The sequence below is a fragment of the Notolepis coatsorum genome (assembly GCF_963971535.1).
Source record: "Notolepis coatsorum genome assembly, chromosome: 10".
Lineage (NCBI taxonomy): Eukaryota > Metazoa > Chordata > Actinopteri > Aulopiformes > Paralepididae > Notolepis > Notolepis coatsorum.
The window spans coordinates 99,134,299-99,155,075 of record NC_140174.1 but is presented as its reverse complement, the minus strand read 5'-3'; positions in this window follow the sequence as shown (position 1 = coordinate 99,155,075).

The following is a 20,777-nucleotide window of genomic DNA, read 5'->3' as shown; positions in this document are numbered from 1 at the left end:
CAAGTCTATTACATACTACCCAGTCATGCACAACTTTAAGTTCTCTACTCAAAACTTCATTAAGTACATTGCATGATGGTGCCGCGTAATACAATGTTGAATCATCTGCATAAAGAACTGTTGTAGCACATTTGGTAGCCCAAGATAGGTCATTCGTAAATAAAGAGAAGAGCAAAGGTCCTAGGCAACTTCCTTGCGGCACGCCACACTCTAGACCTCTGCTACTGGACAGGCTTGAGGATTACCTCAAAGGTGTAGCGGAGCTGCGAAGGGTAGCTGAGGTTTAAGGCATACATCAGTCCGAACAGCATTGCAACAGCTAATGCGCCATTATCCAGACCTTCCAATATCTTGGTGCCTTCGAGGATAATTCCGATGTTCTCTGGTTCGTCACTTGAAGCATGATCTTTAAGAACATAAATCCCCACAGTGGTGTCTTCAATGGCCTTGTTGATGACGTCTTCATCCATGCCCTGTAGAAAACAGACAAAGGTTAAACAAAGGCAAACACCTTATATTGATTGATTGAAAACCTTTATTTATCCCTGAGGGGAGATTCAGATGTCCATTACAGCATAACAGCAATTTAAAAACAGTAAAAACAGTAAATACATAACATACACTTATTAGTATGTGTTAAAAACAAGATGGACAAATACATAGGGATAAAAAGAGCTAAAATAGGGCTAAAATAGAGCTATAAGTGGTGAAAAGAAAAATAAACAAGTCCAATCATAATAAATTAAATTAAATTAATTGGTTACAGTCCACAACCCAGCTCCTCCAGTCCACAGCAGTTAGCCCGTCCTGGCCCTGCCTGGTTGTGGAGCCTGATTGCCACCGGCACAAAGGACTGCCCGAAGCGCTTTGTGGTATGTTGGGGGGGGGGGGGGGGGGGGGTAAGTCTGTGGCTAAATATGTCTCAGCCCTGACAAACAGACAGTGGCATCAATATAAACATAAAAGTGAAGATACTTTCTGTTACAATTAGTCATGGGTCAGACCTTACTCTGCATGGACTACAAGGCCAAATGAGAAAAGAAATAAGCACCGATTCATGTAGGCCTACATACGTACCACATATTCTCGCACAAGGCTTTCTGGATCTTCACCCATGTAGATACACAGTCCCTTCAGGATACACTCATGTCCAGCATCCACGTCATCACACTGAAAGGAACATTTCTTGATTAGTGTCTTAATTCAGCCATTGTGCTTTATTTTAAAGTCAACTACTGGTTTAAACTGTTATATGACTACATATTTCTCTGAGAATATAACAGTAGGATTCCTACGATGGCACAAGCCTTGCTGTGAGTAGTGTTGCACGGTATACCAGTATTGAAAAATTAACGCGGCACTAGAGGTTTGAAAGCGGTACTATACCTCATTTTAGAGGAAAGGTTCAAACTGAGACAAAAAGATGCAAATAGTGAAAGGAAAAAGATTAAAAATAAAGCACTCATGGCCTCCTGTACAATTTGATTGCCCTCTTTACCAATCATTTGTGGTAACTAAAAAATTCATTTCCATAGCCTTTCCTCTAATAAAAAAAATCTTAATTCCCCCAAAACAGCCATAATTCAAAACTTTGTAGGTTTTTCATGACAGTGGGACCAGTTAGCACTTACGTCAGCCATTTGTGCCATTTGCCTTTTGAGCTTTTCCCCTAGCTGTCCTCCCCTCTTTTGGAACAGCTTCGTCAGGTTGTCAGAGTGGAGATCAAGCTGAGACAGGAACTTGGACTGAAGTGGCATGGTGGTGATTCTCTTGAATTCAGCATTGATCTGAAGACAGGTAAAAAGCACAGGAATCGGAATAAAATGGTTAGAGGGTAGTTATATATACAGCCGATCAGGAAGGGGGAGATATAGCACAACGAAATATAAAATCATATTAGCAGTTTGACAATGGACCCAACACTTCCCTTGTAACATTATCAACAGCAAATCCAAGATGAGATAAGCCATACATACCTCACTGACTTCAAAGAGAGCTGGCCACCTTGCCATGAAAGGCTCCACCATTGGTGCATCACGGACGACTTCAAGTCTTCTATGTGCGAAAGTCTTCTCCATCTTCAGTTTCACAACATCTCTGTTGTTCCTCTTCTTCACATCCAAGAGTAGATCTTTCTGCATGGCCTCCAGACTTTCCTCCGTTTCTGCTGATGGGTATGGTGGGCAGAAGTTAACCTCTGCTCTCTTGGCCTTTTTGACACCGAAGGCTGCACGCTTTCCTGTTGGTTTGTTTCTTAAAGAGTTCACCGTCACCTCTGGGCAGCCCAGATGTCTCAGCTCTCTGCGGTAGTTACCCAATTTATATTTTAAACTCATCTTCCATGCGCCATATCCAGTGCTGGACCCCTTCTCAGTTAAACATGGATGTGCCTTGATAAGACTCTGGGCTGTTTGTTCCATCTCCGTATCACTGACATAGACTTTATACAGAACAATTTCCTGCACTAAACCATCAAGGATGGCTGACTTCAACTTGGGATCAGGGGTAAGTACAGTGCCATTTTGACTATAAGCTAAATTTGCCTGCTGACGTTTTATTTCAGCATCATAGGGGAACTTAGGCACGTGAAAAACAGCAGGCCAAGAGGACCGTGAGCTCCTAAACTCAATTGATGGCAGTACATCTGGATCCACAGATTCAGGCACTTGAGAAGAAGTAGGCCAAGAGGACGTTGTAGACCCACTCGATGACAGTATATCTGTATCCATAGATCCATCCGACGAGAGCAGAGAAGTATTTCCAGAGAAAGGATCGAGAGCTTGGGGGTTTAGGACTGGATAGAGAATAATGGGCCTTGACATATCAACAACTTTAAGAGTACCTTTGTCTTCTAGTTCTGAAATGGAGGTAAGGTTAAGGAAATCATTTCCAAACAAGGAGTCCTTAAATTGAAGTCTGAAGCTGCCCTGAAGTCCACACTGTTTCATCACTTCAATAAGAAGGCCATCAACGGATGCAGGGAATCCATGGGAGAGAGTCAATCTCTGAGAGCTGCCATCAGTCAAGATGATCTTAAGGATCACAGGAGTCGCCATCTTCAAAGTATTTTACTCTGTAGAGACACAAAAAAAGTTATTAGACATCAGACATCCATACATTTCAGATTTCAAATTAAGTGGTAAAAGCCTACTTTTCAAGTATTGAGTACAGTAAGTTTGTGAATGGAAACCAGACCTCTCTCCACTAACGTGAGACTACCTTTTCCCCAATAACCCCCATTCCCCCCTGATAGCACACCTTTTATGACAGACAAACAGTGACAGACCATGACAGTAACAGACAGTGAGTGAGTGACAAACAGACAGAGATAGACCGTGACAGAGAGTGAGTGACAGTGACAGAGAGTGAGTGACAGACAGACAGTGACGGTGACAGACAGTGACGGTGACAGACAGACAGACAGACCTTTTATTTCAATATGCCTTTTCAATGTCACCATGCGGGCTGATCCAATCTTGTAGTCAACCAGTGGATAAGTATCCAGGAGTTCACAGAGTGCCACAAAAGTGAATGTTCTTGTGGGTGCTGGGCTGAGTTCGAAGGCTCTATAATGCTCTCTGTACCAACCACAAAGCTCTTGGACAATGTAGAATACGCTCTCTTGTAAAATGCAGATTTGATCAATTTCACTAAATTCAGGCAATCCCCCTTCTGCTCTGTGGGCCACTATCATTCCCTTCCTATAGGTTATGCCATTGGTTGTCACACACTGTGCAAGTTGAACCTCAGTCGTGTCAGGGAACTTTTGCCTGATGACTTGTGCTATTTCCTCTTTGAGTAAGTCTACTGGTAGAGTGGATACAGCTGAGACCTCTAGCTTAGGCTTGCTCAGACATGGAGAGCTCAGATGGTAAGCGATCATCATCTGATGCTTTGAGGCTAAAGAGAGGGGCACATTCTTGAAACAGCTTGTGTGTCTGATAACCTGTTTAAAAAAGCTATGCTTAGCCTCAAATTGCATTGTCCACTGTCCGACAAGTGGACCAAACAGCCTAAACATCTGGGGGTAGTGCTCCAGATAATGGTGTTTTGGTAGCAGCCTGATGGCAGGGAACAACTCCTGGTATCTCTGCCTGTGCTCTAGGATTTTACTTTCTAAAAAAGCCAGCGAGTCATGAATGAATGAATGAATGAAAACTTTATTTAACAGATTGCAGAATGGGTACAATACAGTACGGTCATCACTATGTACAGGGGTAACTACAAGCTCAGTGATGTCCTTCAGATCCATAAGAACAAGCCATGCAGGCTCATCTTCAGGTACAAGTGAACCAACCAAAAAAGGTAAGAACCGGAGCAAACTCCAATTTTCATGAGCGTTTCCTCCCACTGTTTTTCTGCTGGAGAAACTTTGTGACACTACATGAGGTTTGTTTGTCCTGTCGGCCCATTTGTAGGGAAACTTCAGAATGGCGCTGTTCAGATCAGCCAATGTGAAAAGCTTTCTGGATATAAGCACTCTTAAGCAATGAGCTAGCTCTGCAGGGATTATACCCTCCAAAAGGTCATGGGCAAGATCAGGTGGATAGCCAAAGATGACGTGAAAATGAGACATTATTTGTGAAGACGCATTCCCTTTTCACTCCACAACAAAATGTCCCTGTATCTTGGGCTTGTTTTACATGGGCCTGATGGAGCTCCTTGGTTCTCAGACTGAAAGCACCAGATGCAACGGAATGTTGCTGAATATCACTGCTCTTTCCTGTGCAAAATCTGCAGTAGTATTCCCCTGAAAAACTCTCCAAAAATCCAGCGACACTGTGTGCTCCTAGGTTGTCAGCCACTACACTGAATATTGTACCTTTAACTGACTCACCCAACAGTGGGACATAAACACCCAGCTCCTCCAAAGTCTTCAGATCTTGTAGAAGCGGTTCAAAGATTTTTGCATAACCATAGATTTTAACATCATCGGTTTTGCACAAAACTGACAAGTAGATCGATGTTAACGAGGAATGAGAACCCGGAGGCAAGTTAGCCAACACCCAATAAACACCACAAAGCTTATGCTTCTTTCGCGAGGTGCCAAGGGGGTTACAGGTTTCAAAGTCATCCACATACAAATTTAGGATGATAGTTGGCTTTTCTCCAGCAAGGAAACTATTACCCTTAAATAGGGAACCATCTCTTGAGGACTTGTACTGATATGTGCCTTCCTGTCTTTGATGGCACTCAACAACGTTATCAATGATATCCCTTCGACCCAACAGTTGCTGCAGGGACTTCAATAATGGGAAATATTGGAAACTGCGCTTGTTTTTACGATCTAGAATGTATTCCACTGGCTCTACAACACTGAAGTTCTCCTTGTAATACTGCTTACGCAGATGTGCTGTACTTAGGGGGCCACCTTTTTGTATGGACCTTTGCACAGGATTACCAGAATAAATTGCATTAACAGTTTCTCTAATTGTACATTCATCAACAGTGAGGTTTTTCTGATGAAAGATGTCACTCACAATGTCACAAGATAATGGAACAGGTGCAGAAGAAATCAAATGATGGAGTTCCCCTAAAAACACATCAAGAGCAGTGCTTGGTACATGGACCAAATGCTCCAACTTCAGCAAAGCAGCTGCAAATCCTTGCTCTATGACCTCCTGCAAGTCCTCAGTATGAGAATGACTACTTGAAGGAATGGCAGTATCTGACTGCTCTACACACTCCTGACTATTTGCCTCCAATTCATTCAGAGATGCTATCGTAGTTACAATCACTCCAGGTTTAAAATCAACCAATGTGTGATGGCAGTGTTTTCTGTTTTTGTGTGACTTAAATGTGCCAGAAATGTTTGTTTTAAAGTCACAGCCTAAAAACATACAATCAACGTCTCACTTCTTTTGAGATGTGCATTTATATGACAAAAATAATCCTTCTCTGATGCTAAATCCCTGCAAGCACAAAGGCTGCAACTGAATATTGCCTTCTCTTTCCGAGTGACCCCAGTGGAATGGGTTTTATTGTGGTGGACAATAAGGGCATTCCACGTCTTAAATGTACATGGGCAGTGCAGGTACGTACATGGAAAGGGATAACTACTTCCAAATCATGGATGCCTTAACCTGTAGTGATGCAAAAGCTTGAACCTACTTGATACAGTTTCTGTGCACCCCTTACATCTCCACATTCCCAGCACCTAACCCTGTAACATAAATCAAGACCATCATTAGTTACATTATTAAAGCTCTGATCACTAGGCCTAATTATAATAAAAAGGTCTACTGCACTAACAATTCAAAACATTATGGAAATGTACTATCAATTCATAAATAATGGATATATCTTTAAATACAAGGACAAACACTAACCAGCTAAATGTGTTTTAATGTGTTATGATGCTGTTAAAGAATGCCTTAATAGTGATGCAAAAGCTTGGGACTTACTTGATCATTTCTGTTACGTTCCCAGCACCTGTAACATAAATCAAGACCATCATTAGTTACATTATTAAAGCTCTGATCTCTAGGCCTAATTATAATAAAAATGTCTACTGCACTAACAATTCAAAACATTATGGAAATGTACTAGTGCTATCAATTCATAAATAATGGATATATCTTTAAATACAAGGACAAACACTAACCAGCTAAATGTGTTTTAATGTGTTATGATGCTGTTAAAGAATGCCTTAATAGTGATGCAAAAGCTTGGGACCTACTTGATCATTTCTGTTACATTCCCAGCACCTGTAACATAAATCAAGACCATCATTAGTTACATTATTAAAGCTCTGATCTCTAGGCCTAATTATAATAAAAATGTCTACTGCACTAACAATTCAAAACATTATGGAAATTTACTAGTGCTATCAATTCATAAATAATGGATATATCTTTAAATACAAGGACAAACACTAACCAGCTAAATGTGTTTTAATGTGTTATGATGCTGTTAAAGAATGCCTTAATAGTGATGCAAAAGCTTGGGACCTACTTGATCATTTCTGTTATATTCCCAGCACCTGTAACATAAATCAAGACCATCATTAGTTACATTATTAAAGCTCTGATCTCTAGGCCTAATTATAATAAAAAGGTCTACTGCACTAACAATTCAAAACATTATGGAAATGTACTAGTGCTATCAATTCATAAATAATGGATATATCTTTAAATACAAGGACAAACACTAACCAGCTAAATGTGTTTTAATGTGTTATGATGCTGTTAAAGAATGCCTTAATAGTGATGCAAAAGCTTGGGACCTACTTGATAATTTCTGTTACATTCCCAGCACCTGTAACCTAAATCAAGACCATCAGTAGTTACATTATTAAAGCTCTGATCTCTAGGCCTAATTATAATAAAAAGGTCTACTGCACTAACAATTCAAAACATTATGGAAATGTACTAGTGCTATCAATTCATAAATAATGGATATATCTTTAAATACAAGGACAAACACTAACCAGCTAAATGTGTTTTAATGTGTTATGATGCTGTTAAAGAATGCCTTAATAGTGATGCAAAAGCTTGGGACCTACTTGATATTTTCTGTTACATTCCCAGCACCTGTAACATAAATCAAGACCATCATTAGTTACATTATTAAAGCTCTGATCTCTAGGCCTAATTATAATAAAAAGGTCTACTGCACTAACAATTCAAAACATTATGGAAATGTACTAGTGCTATCAATTCATAAATAATGGATATATCTTTAAATACAAGGACAAACACTAACCAGCTAAATGTGTTTTAATGTGTTATGATGCTGTTAAAGAATGCCTTAATAGTGATGCAAAAGCTTGGGACCTACTTGATAATTTCTGTTACATTCCCAGCACCTGTAACATAAATCAAGACCATCATTAGTTACATTATTAAAGCTCTGATCTCTAGGCCTAATTATAATAAAAAGGTCTACTGCACTAACAATTCAAAACATTATGGAAATGTGCTAGTGCTATCAATTCATAAATAATGGATATATCTTTAATGTACTAGTGCTATCAATTCATAAATAATGGATATATCTTTAAATACAAGGACAAACACTAACCAGCTAAATGTGTTTTAATGTGTTATGATGCTGTTAAAGAATGCCTTAATAGTGATGCAAAAGCTTGGGACCTACTTGATCATTTCTGTTACATTCCCAGCACCTGTAACATAAATCAAGACCATCATTAGTTACATTATTAAAGCTCTGATCTCTAGGCCTAATTATAATAAAAAGGTCTACTGCACTAACAATTCAAAACATTATGGAAATGTACTAGTGCTATCAATTCATAAATAATGGATATATCTTTAAATACAAGGACAAACACTAACCAGCTAAATGTGTTATGATGCTGTTAAAGAATGCCTTAATAGTGATGCAAAAGCTTGGGACCTACTTGATCATTTCTGTTACATTCCCAGCACCTGTAACATAAATCAAGACCATCATTAGTTACATTATTAAAGCTCTGATCTCTAGGCCTAATTATAATAAAAAGGTCTACTGCACTAACAATTCAAAACATTATGGAAATGTACTAGTGCTATCAATTCATAAATAATGGATATAACTTTAAATACAAGGAGACAATTTGACCGTAGACACCATGAACCTGAAACAAACAATAATTTCACTGATCACTGCAGTGTTGAGCTTATTTCTATTCAGCAATGGGACTTCATCTAGCTAGCTAGTAGTTAGACAATATAACACAGCTAAGTAATGTTAGGGCCCAGTCACACATTCACAAAATTATTGTGACCGGGCCCCTAATTAACCATAGCTAACATTAGCTAGCTTAGAGCACTAACTAACGTTAGCTAGCTTGTCTATAGCTAACGTTAGCTAGCTTGTCTATAGCTAACGTTAGCTAGCTACCCAGCTATAAGCATACCTTAGGCTTAGAGGGACTAACTAACGTTAGCTAGCTTGTCTATAGCTAACGTTAGCTAGCTACCCAGCTATAAGCATACCTTAGGCTTAGAGGACTAACTAACGTTAGCTAGCTTGTCTATAGCTAACGTTAGCTAGCTTGTCTATTCTAGCTAACACAAGCTGTACGTTAGACAATATAACACAGTGAGCAAGTAACGTTAGGACCCCAGGCAGTCACACATTCACAAAATTATTGCGGGAAGAAATGCGCCTCCCATTCTATTTTTCGCACATGTGTGACCGGGCCCTAATTAACCATAGCTAACGTTAGCTAGCTTAGAGCACTAACTAACGTTAGCTAGCTTGTCTATAGCTAACGTTAGCTAGCTACCCAGCTATAAGCATATAGAGGCACTAACTAACGTTAGCTAGCTTGTCTATAGCTAACGTTAGCTAGCTACCCAGCTATAATCATACCTTAGAGGTAGCTAACGTTAGCTAGCTTGTCTATAGCTAACGCGAGCTGTCCAAACATTTTATGCTGTGTAGCTAGCCAGTGGCTAACCCAACGCTTGTCTGATAGACAGACTAATAGAGGAAATGTCGCCCAGTGCCCACTTGAACACCAACATAAATCAATTTGATGAACTTACTTTCAATTCGGGAGTTCTTTCTCAAAAGACGAATTTTCAGTTCTTCTCTCAGAGTCCATCAGACTTTCTGGCGGTCGAATACTATTTCCGGTATACTATTTCCGGTTGGTGACTCTACTCAATTTAACTGAGTTGTCAGTTTTCAATCAACGCGAGAGAAACCAGTAAATTCAACATTCTCCATAAACAACGGAAGTTTTACTTGATTAAAACATGATCACAAAAGGATTATAAATTAATTAGTTGAATGCACTAACTGTATTCGTGTAAATTCAAAGACCTGCTCTTTCCCATTTTTTCAGTGTGATCACTAGCTCTCAACAGCATTGATATATTAGCTAAACAAAGAAGTTATAACCAGCAAACGTTTTAATGTTAGCTAAGCTAACGTAGAGCTCAAAGGTTGAAATTGGCTGTGAATATAGGCCATAATACTGAATCCATTTAGGATTTCTACATAAAATATATTGCTTAATGTAGTGTATTAGCCATTCAGAATGCCAAATACAGTTCTTACATATTAAGTTCAGGCAAACTTGCAAAAATGAAATCATTGTCTACAATATACATGCACAATTGTAATGGTTTTACTGAGATTATCTTCATGATTATGTGAATAGCAATTACGGAGGCAAGGACGTACCAAGGAATACAGTTTTATTTGAATAACAAAACCGGTGTTAGTCTGCAGAATAACTGAGTAACAATTGACAATGCGTTTTCTTATATACAGTTTCATACACAGGAGCACACCTCTGCACCTTCCCAACATTACTATTGGTTCACTTTATTGGTCATGATGCCTGCCTATGTCCTGATTGGATACATATTGGTAGACTGTACCCCCATGGGAAGGTTCTCCCACTGTCCAATAGGGACTGCAGCTAGGTGGGCAGTTAGAGACTTTGTTTGTCTTCAAACAGGACATTGAACCTCTCTGTGTCTGGGATAAGGTCCGCGTGTGCGTTCCCCTGCAGCAACAAGCAATCAATAATACGCACAGGTTGCATGAGACTAGGACATGATTAAAGTACTCTCATTCATGAATATATGTGACATTACTTATAGATTTCCACCACATATGACATTACATTACCTCTCCTCATTCTTCTAACCTATACAGCGTTAGTCCATCATTATGTGAGGGTATGGAAGAGAATGATGTAATGTCATGAATATGTATATGTATATAATTGTTTTTTCCTTTTTCATTATTGGTTAATTGTGAACCCTGCCTAGGTGCAGCCTATCAACCTCATGTTTCCAGCCTATGCTGTTTGATTCAAGATTCAAGATTGTTTATTGTCATTGTTGAAGGTAGAGGCTCTGTGTAGAATTGTTAGTAACTGTCTAACTGCATTATGTAACTGTTCACACTAGTGTCTGTCTACCTGCATATATATCTATGTCCACCAGAGGGCGTTCTAGGCGGATACACTCTGGAGTACTACCAGGTGGCGAGTATAAGTAGCTGTGTCTCCTCCCCCTTCTTTCTCTCCCCCTCAGTCTCTCAATAAGAGAGGACTCATGTGTTACTGCTCCTACCATGTGAATAAAAGAAGCCACGCCAGTTCAGGCACAAGATAGAAACCATGCCTCTTGACCACATTATTGTTGCGTTCTGTTAACAGGTTATGGGCCCAGATAACGCCGGGGGCGAAATAGTGGAGGTACTGTAGCAAGCTTAGCTGAAGTTATAGGCTAGGATAGCACCGGGAGCACCGCGTGGCTAGTCGCTAGGCCAACAAGAGCAAAAGCTAAGCATACCATTAACGAAGACGATGAAAGCCAAGAAGACCCACAGGAGAGTCAAGAAGGCAGCAGCCGGGAGTCGCTGGAAGGCAGCGACCAAGAGCCCCGAGGAGGCGGCGCTGGGGGAGACGGAGCATGCTGAGCACGGCGGAGGCGAGGAGGAGAACCCCGCCTCAGGGCGCGTGGCACCCGCTGGGCACGACGGAGGCGAGGGGGAGAACCCCACCTTGGAACGCGTGGCGGCCAGAGGGAGGAACAAAGGGCCACCATTCAATGGAAAAGCAGAGAACTACGAACTCTGGGAAGAGCGCATGCTATGCTACATGCATGGTACGGGGCTGAAGGAGACGATCCTGGGGGCCCCCACCGGAGAACTGACAGCAGAAGAGCAAGCCCTGGACGACCAGCGGAATGCTAGCGCGTACTGTGAGTTAGCGCGTACTGTGAGTTAGCGCGTACTGTGAGTTTTGCTTGACGATACCAGCCTGGAGCTGATATTCCGCAACACTAAAGACAGAGAAAGCCTGGCGGTACTGAGAGAGCATTTCATCGGGCGAGGAAGACCCCGAGTCATGGCCCTCTACATAGCACTGACGACCCTGAGGAAGGGACCAACCGAGACTGTGACCGAATACGTCAACAGAGTGGAGCGAATCACGACGCCATTGAGGGGTGCCGGAGAAGCACCAAGCGATGGGCTAATGATGGCGATGATAATGAGAGGACTACCGGAGCTGTACAAACCGTTCACACTCCTGGTAACACACGGTTCAACGGACATGACGTTGGGACAGTTCAAGGCTAAGTTAAGGAACTTCGAGGTCTCAGAAGATACCCAACCAGCCGCCGCGGAGGCGAGAGAGAGGGCGCCAAGGGAGAGGACCAGGACCACGACGGAGCAGGCGTGCTGGCGATGTGGAGAGAAAGGCCATCGGAGAAGTAACTGCATGAGGACTGTCTGGTGTGGCCCCTGCAGATCGCCGCGGCATGCAAGCAGAGCGTGCATGATGAAATGCGACCAGGGCGCACGACACGTGCATGGACAAGATGGCGGCGATGGTCGGCGTGAGACGGATCGAGGCGACGACTGGAGAGTAGCAAAACGAGAGGACTTCATCCCCAGGGCGCAGACGACATATGTCACTAGGCCAACGCAGCTGCAACAGGCCCAAAGGAAGGGACTGATCGTGGACACAGGTGCGTCGTCCCACGTCATCAACGACAGGAGCCTGTTCAAGAACTTTGACAGAACTTTCCGCCCGGAGGGACACAGCATGGAGCTGGTAGACGGAAGGCGCATCCACGGGTTGGCGAGAGGAAGAGGGGACGCACAGGTATACCTCACGGACAGCAAGGGGCGTCGGCGTACAGTGACGTTAAGGAACGCTCTCTATGTGCCATCGTTCCCACAAGGACTATTCTCTGTAATGGCTGCTGCTGCGAACGGGGCCAGAGTGTCCTTCATGGAAGGTAAACATTTTCTTGTAGAGCCCAACGGTATACAATTTTATCAGAGTATCAGTGTATCAGAGAATGTATTACCTGAAAACTGAGTGTAATGACAATAATATGTGTAAAGTAACCGTCAACCACGATATTCAGACATGGCATGAGATTATGGGTCATTGTAATTACGAGGATTTACTGAAACTGCAAACGGTGACAGAAGGCATGCACATTGAAGGCGAAAAGCGTAGACCTGATAAAGAATGTGTCGTGTGCATAAAGGGGAAGTTTGCTCAATCGAGAAACAGGAATCCCACAGAAAAAGTTAAAGTACCGCTTGCGTTGGTAAAGGCCTCTACATGCTACAGCAACTTCGAAGCAACTGCAACACAACATCAGCGCGATTTCAACGCGGTTGTTGCAGAGGGTCTTGTAGACTGTGTTGCGAGGATGTTGCGTACATCTCCCCCAAATCTAATCTAAACAACCGCTGCGTTGATATTGCGTAGCAGTGATTGGTTGGTTAGCGAATGGGGGCGGGGCTGTCATAGAATAATATTGGTCCCGCAGAGAATACCATCCTCCATTGTTGTAGCCAGCCAGCGTTGATGCTAAATAATTAGCGTCACATAGCTGGCCTTTTTCTAAAAACCCAAGCACATATTGTTCCATAGCATACGCCTTCAGTTGATCATGACAAATCCTCTCTTACCTTGACGATTAAAAAGCCTCCATAATTTAGTAAATAAAGCTGTAGCCAGCCAGCTAGCATTGGTGCTATTCAAAATGCTATCCACATTAGCTACATAGCTAACCAACTAAATACAATGGTATCCTGAGGTAACGTTAAATACAACGTTTGCTAGTCGAAATGACTGGACACACACAGGGACAAGTTAAACATCAATCAATTAATTTATTCCAACAGGTAGTTTGAGCTGCATGTGAGCCGAGGTCTTTCTCTCCTCTCCATTGGAAATTAATGACGTTACGTTAGCTCGAAAAAGCACAGAACCGGCCGACAAAAGTTAAGCTGCTAGCAACAGACACTATAATACTTCCGGTCGGGGGATTTCAAAATAAAAGAGCGACGTCTAAAAGCACCGTAAATGCGTTTATTTTGTACATTATCTAACGTTAACAGGAACCTAAACTAACTTTAGATTAGTTTAGGTTCATGTTAACATTAGATAATGTACAAAATAAACGTATTTACGGTGCTTTTAGACGTCGCTCTTTTATTTTGAAATCCCCCGACCGGAAGTAAAAATAATGCTTCTTTTTCTGCTTGTTATCAATGGGTTGGTTGAGAAGGGAAGTTTCATCTATCTAGGGACCTAGCTACATCCGGGGTACAATGTTGCATAGGCTGCACATCGATGTTGCAGAAGCATAAAGGCAGAGTGTCTGCAACACCGTTGCTTTGTCGATGTTGTGTTGCAGTTGCTTTGAAGTTGCTGTAGCATGTAGAGGCCTTTAACACAGACCTTGCCGGTCCAGTAAGGAACAAGTCCATAGGAGGCTTTAGATATGTACAGTCTTTTACAGACGTGTACACAGGGGCAGTGTTTGTTTACTTTCTTAAAGCAAAAAGTGACACACTCCAGGCCACGGAAAAATTCCTGGCGGACATAGCCCCTTATGGTACAGTAAGATGTTTGAGGTCCGACAACGGGACCGAATTCACAAACAGAGAGTTTAAATCACTGTTGAGGAAGAACAGGATAAGACACAAGACGTCACGTCCATACTCCCCACACCAGAACGGAGTGGCAGAGAGAGAATGGCGCACCCTTTTCGAGATGGCTAGGTGTAAGCTAGTAGGCAGTAACTTACCTAAGAGCCTATGGCACTATGCGGTACAAGAAGCCGCCTACACCAGAAACAGGTGCTTCAATAGGCACACGGGCACCACCCCATACACAGCACTGACAGGAAAGAAGTGTAATCTAGCCAGAATGCACCGTTTTGGATCAGAGTGTTATGCGTACCTGCAAGACAGAGGAAAGCTAGAGTCCAGGTGTGTAAAAGGGCTCTTTGTAGGGCACGACAAGGGAAGCCCCGCTTTCCTGGTTTATTATCCCGGTAAAGGGATAGTGCAGGAACACAGGCTAGTCAAGTTTGTCACAAAGACAACATGTGAGGGCGAGACACAGAGAGAGGAGCCAGAGCTGGACTCCAGAGTAAGGTGTGTAGAAACCGAGACACATCAGCCCAGTGTACTTGGCACAGTCGTGCAGACAGACAGTCAGCAACCCCCAGAGGGCGATGACGAGGAGCAACCGAGGGTGACGTCAAGTGCCCCAAGCAGTGGGAGGTATCCCTCGAGGGAACACAGACCCCCAAAGTATCTGACAGACTATGCTCGGAAAGGGAGTGACGAGGAGGACAGTACACCCATCACCGTTGATTACTGCTACAGGGCAGTCAGTGGGGTCCCGCATACCTTTAAAGAGGCCATAATGTCCCCGGAAGCAAGTAAATGGGAGAGAGCGATGGACAAGGAGATGAGGTCCCTAGAGGACAACCACACCTTCACTCTCACCAAATTACCGGAGGGCAGACAGACAGTGGGAGGAAAATGGGTGTATTCAATCAAGGAGGGAATTGAAGGCCACGATAAATACAAAGCTAGGTTTGTAGCTAAGGGTTTCAGTCAGAGGGAGGGGATAGACTATGGTGAAACATTCTCCCCCACAGCCAATCTGACCAGTGTAAGGGTAGTGGTTCAGAAAGCAGCTGAGGACAGTCTGATTCTACATCAGATGGATGTGAAGACAGCCTATCTGCACGCACCCATAGATAGGGAGATCTATATGGAACAACCCGAGGGTTACGAAAAGGAAGGAGAGAAGTTAGTGTGTAAGCTGGAAAAATCCATTTACGGCCTAAAACAGTCTGGGCGAAATTGGAACGAGATGCTTCATACATGCCTTATCAAAGATCACTTCCTACAGAACCCAGTAGACCCCTGTGTTTACTCGAGGGAATCAAAGGAGTCTGGGAAAGTGATCATCGTCATCTGGGTAGACGATTTGATAATAGCAGCGGACAACACCAGGAGCCTAGCTCAGGTGAAAGAGATGCTCTCCAATAGATTTAAGATGAAAGACCTTGGGAGGTTAAAACACTTTCTAGGTATGGATTTTGAGCAGTCTGCCAATTGTGTAACAGTATCCCAGAAGAGATATGTGGAAAAGATTCTGAAACGTTTTGACATGCAGGAATGTAGAACAAGGGATACACCATGTGATCAAAAGCTGGACTACCAGGAGGATGCTCAGAAACTGACAGATGTAAGAATGTACAGGGAAGCAGTGGGTAGCCTCATTTATTTGACGACATGTACTCGCCCTGACCTATGTTTTGTAGTGAGTAAGTTGTCACAGCATTTTGCTGATCCCACAGAGGAGCACTGGATTACGGTAAAACATGTTTTTCATTATCTTAAAGGTACAGCCGACAGACAACTGTGTTTCAGAAAGAGCAGCGAGGGCCTAGGGCTTAAAGCCTACAGTGATGCAGACTGGGCAGCTGACACCACAGATAGAAGGAGTACCACCGGATATTGTGTGAGTTTGAACGCAAACAGCTCATTGGTTTTGTGGAAAACAAAGAAACAGCCCACCGTGGCTTTATCAACTTGTGAAGCCGAATATATGGCTCTAGCTATGACCATACAGGAGTGTATCTACCTGGAACAACTGCTCGAAGGAATGGATACCTATGTATACAAGAAGACTGTTGTTTATGAGGACAACCATGGAACTATTGCGATTGCTAGAAACCCTGTGTGCCGGCAGAGATGTAAACATGTCGATATAAAATATAATTTCATTAGATCTGTCATCAGAGAAGAAAGGATGACACTGATGTATTGTCCCACGATCGACATGGTAGCAGATGCAATGACGAAACCTGCCTCCAAATTGAAATTGAAGAGATTTGCAAAGGCCATGTTTGGTGTGTAGATATTGACTGCCATGTTCTGTTGATGTTTTGTGATTATATTATTTCCTTTGTAAAAATGTTTTTCCAAGAAGTCAGCCAGTATGCTAAAAAGTGGGAGTGTTGAAGGTAGAGGCTCTGTGTAGAATTGTTAGTAACTGTCGAACTGCATATGTAACTGTTTACACTAGTGTCTGTCTACCTGCATATATATCTATGTCCACCAGAGGGCGTTCTAGGCGGAGACACTCTGGAGTACTACCAGGTGGCGAGTATAAGTAGCTGTGTCTCCTCCCCCTTCTTTCTCTCCCCCTCAGTCTCTCAATAAGAGAGGACCAGGCATGAGTTCTTCATGGGACGGGGTTGCGCGTGCAACCCCAGATAAGTACTCGATATTTGCATATCAATAGCGCCGGTCGTCAGGTGTGTTAAATACGTTCTCAGATACATTCACACCTAACTTGTTGTGAAGACATGTGTTACATTCCATTCGTAGAGGCAATTAGGCACTGTCTTCAGTCTGTGCTCAAGCGAGGGGACATTAAATGCGCATTTGCGGGAGCGCGTGCACGCGCCGGGAGCGCGCGTGCACGTGGTGCGTGCACGCCCAGATGATTTCAATAACGCACCACTGGAGAGGACTCATGTGTTACTGCTCCTACCATGTGAATAAAAGAAGCCACGCCAGTTCAGGCACAAGATAGAAAGCCTCTTGACCACATTATTGTCGCCCTAAGTTGAGTTCTGTTAACAGTCATGTGCACAGTTAAACAGACAGTTTGCCATACAATGAAAATCGTACTTTGCTAGTCCGCCCTTCACACAAAATCACACAATACTTAACTTTGTTTGAGTCCCTAATGGTGGGAGGGGATATATATTGAATGACTGTGTCTCCACACTGTTTGACTCTGATGAAGACGCACCCTGCATGCAAACATTATAAATTAAATGTATTGCCTTTAATCTGTGTGCTCCAGTAAAAATGTATTTAGTTGTATGGTTATTGAGAGTTAATGAGTGACTGTGTCCTTCAATTTGATCTGAGTGGGGTTCTCTGCTGAGCTGGAGATGAGCGGAGAGTAGTTCAGAAAGTCTCTACCGACTGCTATGAAGCAGATGTCCAGTAGGTAATCCTCCTGTGAGAGGAATATAATCAATCCATCTGATTCATCTGGATTGAGATGACCCATTTGATTCAGATGAACAACGTTTTCAAACCAAATGACCATCTACATTCATAGTTTAAAAACACCAACATTTCCAAACCGCTGCGGACAGACAGACCACACTACAGATAGCAGCACTCTGTCATGGCATATTTTCAGCCTGATAACACAAACATTATAAATGGACTACATCTGATTTCCTGTCAGCTGTTGATATTAGCAAACACTGCGAAAGGAAAAGGACGTCACCTGGGTGGTCCAAGCTGTTCCCTCAGCAGCTCCACCGATACCATTTATAAAACTGTATCCAATTATGCACCATCTGAACCACTCGCTTGTCAGACTGTAGATCTTTCACTCACCTAGTGGCCAAGCCTGTGGCCAATCACTATGGTAACCCAGAGTTTATCAGAGGCAGAGGAGGTTGGGGGGGTAGAGAAGACTGGTCTCTCTGTAGACGGTCAGACCCAAGTTCTCCGTAGCACGGGACTGGAATGGCTACAAGATCTGTCAGAGGGTTGATGAAGACAGAACCAATAAGGAAGAGAAGAGGGACAAGCCGGCAAAGGAAAATCAGATCGGGTAGAAGTGATGTATGTTGCCCTGGGATAGTAGAGTGATGAATAGTAGTTTACCCTGTTTGGGTAGAAGATCTTGACAGCATCTTGACAGTGAGGCTCTTCAGGGGGCAGTGTGAATGGACACCTGAGGCAAGGTGCTCCTAATTGACCTATCTCAAACCCTGTCCTCTTTTCTTGATACTCCAATCATAAACTGTTGCTCTCGCTTTTTTGTGATTGGAGGATCAAGAAAAGAGGGCAGGGTTTGAGATAGGTCAATTGAGAAATGTGCCATATGCAGTTAGACAGAGAAACTCTCTTTCTCTGTGTGTGTGTGTGTGTGTGTGTGTGTGTGTGTGTGTGTGTGTGTGTGTGTGTGTGTGTGTGTGTGTGTGTGTGTGTGTGTGTGTGTGTGTGTGTGTGTGTGTGTGTGTGTGTGTGTGTGTGTGTGTGTGTGTGTGTGTGTGTGTGTGTGTGTGTGTGTGTGTGTGTGTGTGTGTGTGTGTGTGTGTGTGTGTGTGTGTGTGTGTGTGTGTGTGTGTGTGTGTGTGTGTGTGTGCGTGCGTGCGTGCGTGCGTGCGTGCGTGCGTGCGTGCGTGCGTGCGTGCGTGCGTGCGTGCGTGCGTGCGTGCGTGCGTGCGTGCGTGCGTGCGTGCGTGCGTGCGTGCGTGCGTGCGTGCGTGCGTGCGTGCGTGCGTGTGTATCTCCAGATCTCCAGGCCTAGTCTGGATGGAGAGATCATGCATTCAAAATGAATATGAACAGAGAGAGATAATAATAATAACTTTATTTGTATAGCACTTTTCATACAGAGGTTGCAGTACAAAGTGCTTCACAACAGCAAAAAATACAGGCATAAGTGTTTCACATTAGGATCTAGCATCCCAAACTCTGCTTACAGTTTTCAGTAACACAAATAGTAAAAATAGTTTAAAATGATTCAGTTTAAAAATAGTCAAAAAATTATAAAATAGAACGGACATAAAAAATACAGGCATGAGCGAGCATAGCAAGATATGGCAAATCACAGTGTTTCACATTAGGATCTAGCATCCTAATAGGCTCTCTATTCAGTAATACTCCTGTAATTCATGAACAAATAATCACAGTGTTTCACATTTGGATCTAGCAAATAATAAGAATAGTTTAAAATGATTCAGTTTAAAAATAGTCATCAGTAAGAAGTAAAAAGTGCAATAACCGACACATGAATTTGATAGGCAGTGTATAAAAGTAGGCAGGGTAAGAATAGTGCAGGTAAATACAAGTTGTGTCAGGATATCCCTGATGTTTCCTCTTGCCACTAGGTGGTAGCAGATATCTATCAGTGAAATGCCTGAGCAAAGAGATAGGTTTTAAGCTGTCTTTTAAAGATGTCTAGCGAGTTGGCTTCCCTGATGTTTTGGGGTAGTTTGTTCCATAGTTTTGGGGCATAGTTGATAAAGGCTGCATTACCGATCCTCTTATGACTGCTTCTGGGAGCCTCTAGTAGTCCAGCAGCTGATGATCGCAGTGTTCTTGCTGGTGTGTAATTTAATAGAGTGTTGGCGATGTAGCTAGGTCCCTGTCCATTTAGAGCTTTGTATGTAAGGAGAAGGACCTTAAAGTAAATTCTAAATGTTACAGGAAGCCAGTGTAAAGCGGCTAAGACTGGACTAATGTGCTCTCTCCTTTTGGTTCTAGTTAGCAGTCGGGCTGCAGAGTTTTGGATTAGCTGAAGCCTCTCTGTGGTTTTCTTAGGGAGACCTGTGAAAAGTGCATTACAGTAGTCTAACCGGCTAGATATGAATGCATGAATTAGCTTCTCAGCATCGTTCTGATTAATAAATGGTCGTACTTTTGCTATATTTCTGAGATGGAAGAACGATGTTTTCGTCACTTTGCTAATATGAGAATTGAAGTTCAGTTCTGAATCTATGATAACCCCAAGACTAGTGACTTGTGACTTGATCCAAGGGGTTAGTCCCCCCAGGTTCTTTATTAATGTTTCTTTTTTAGTTTTGGAGCCGATAATTAGAATTTCAGTTTTGTTCTCATTTAGTTTCAGGAAGTTCTTACTCATCCATTTATTTATTGCCAGTAAGCAGTCTGTAATGGAGCTAATCGCTGTATCATTTGGTTCAGCAGATATGTACAGTTGTGTATCATCCGCATAGCTATGGAAATCTACATTATGTTCTCTGATGACATCACCCAGCGGTAACATGTAAAGGGAGAAGAGTAAAGGACCTAAGCAACTCCCTTGTGCAACTCCATAGTTGTTGTCGTATATATCAGACATGTGATCTCCTAGTTTAACATAGAATTTCCTCCCTCTGATGTATGTTTTAAACCAGCCCAGCACATGTTCTGAGAAACCGACATGGTTTTCAAGACGATCGATTAGAATATCGTGATCGATTGTATCA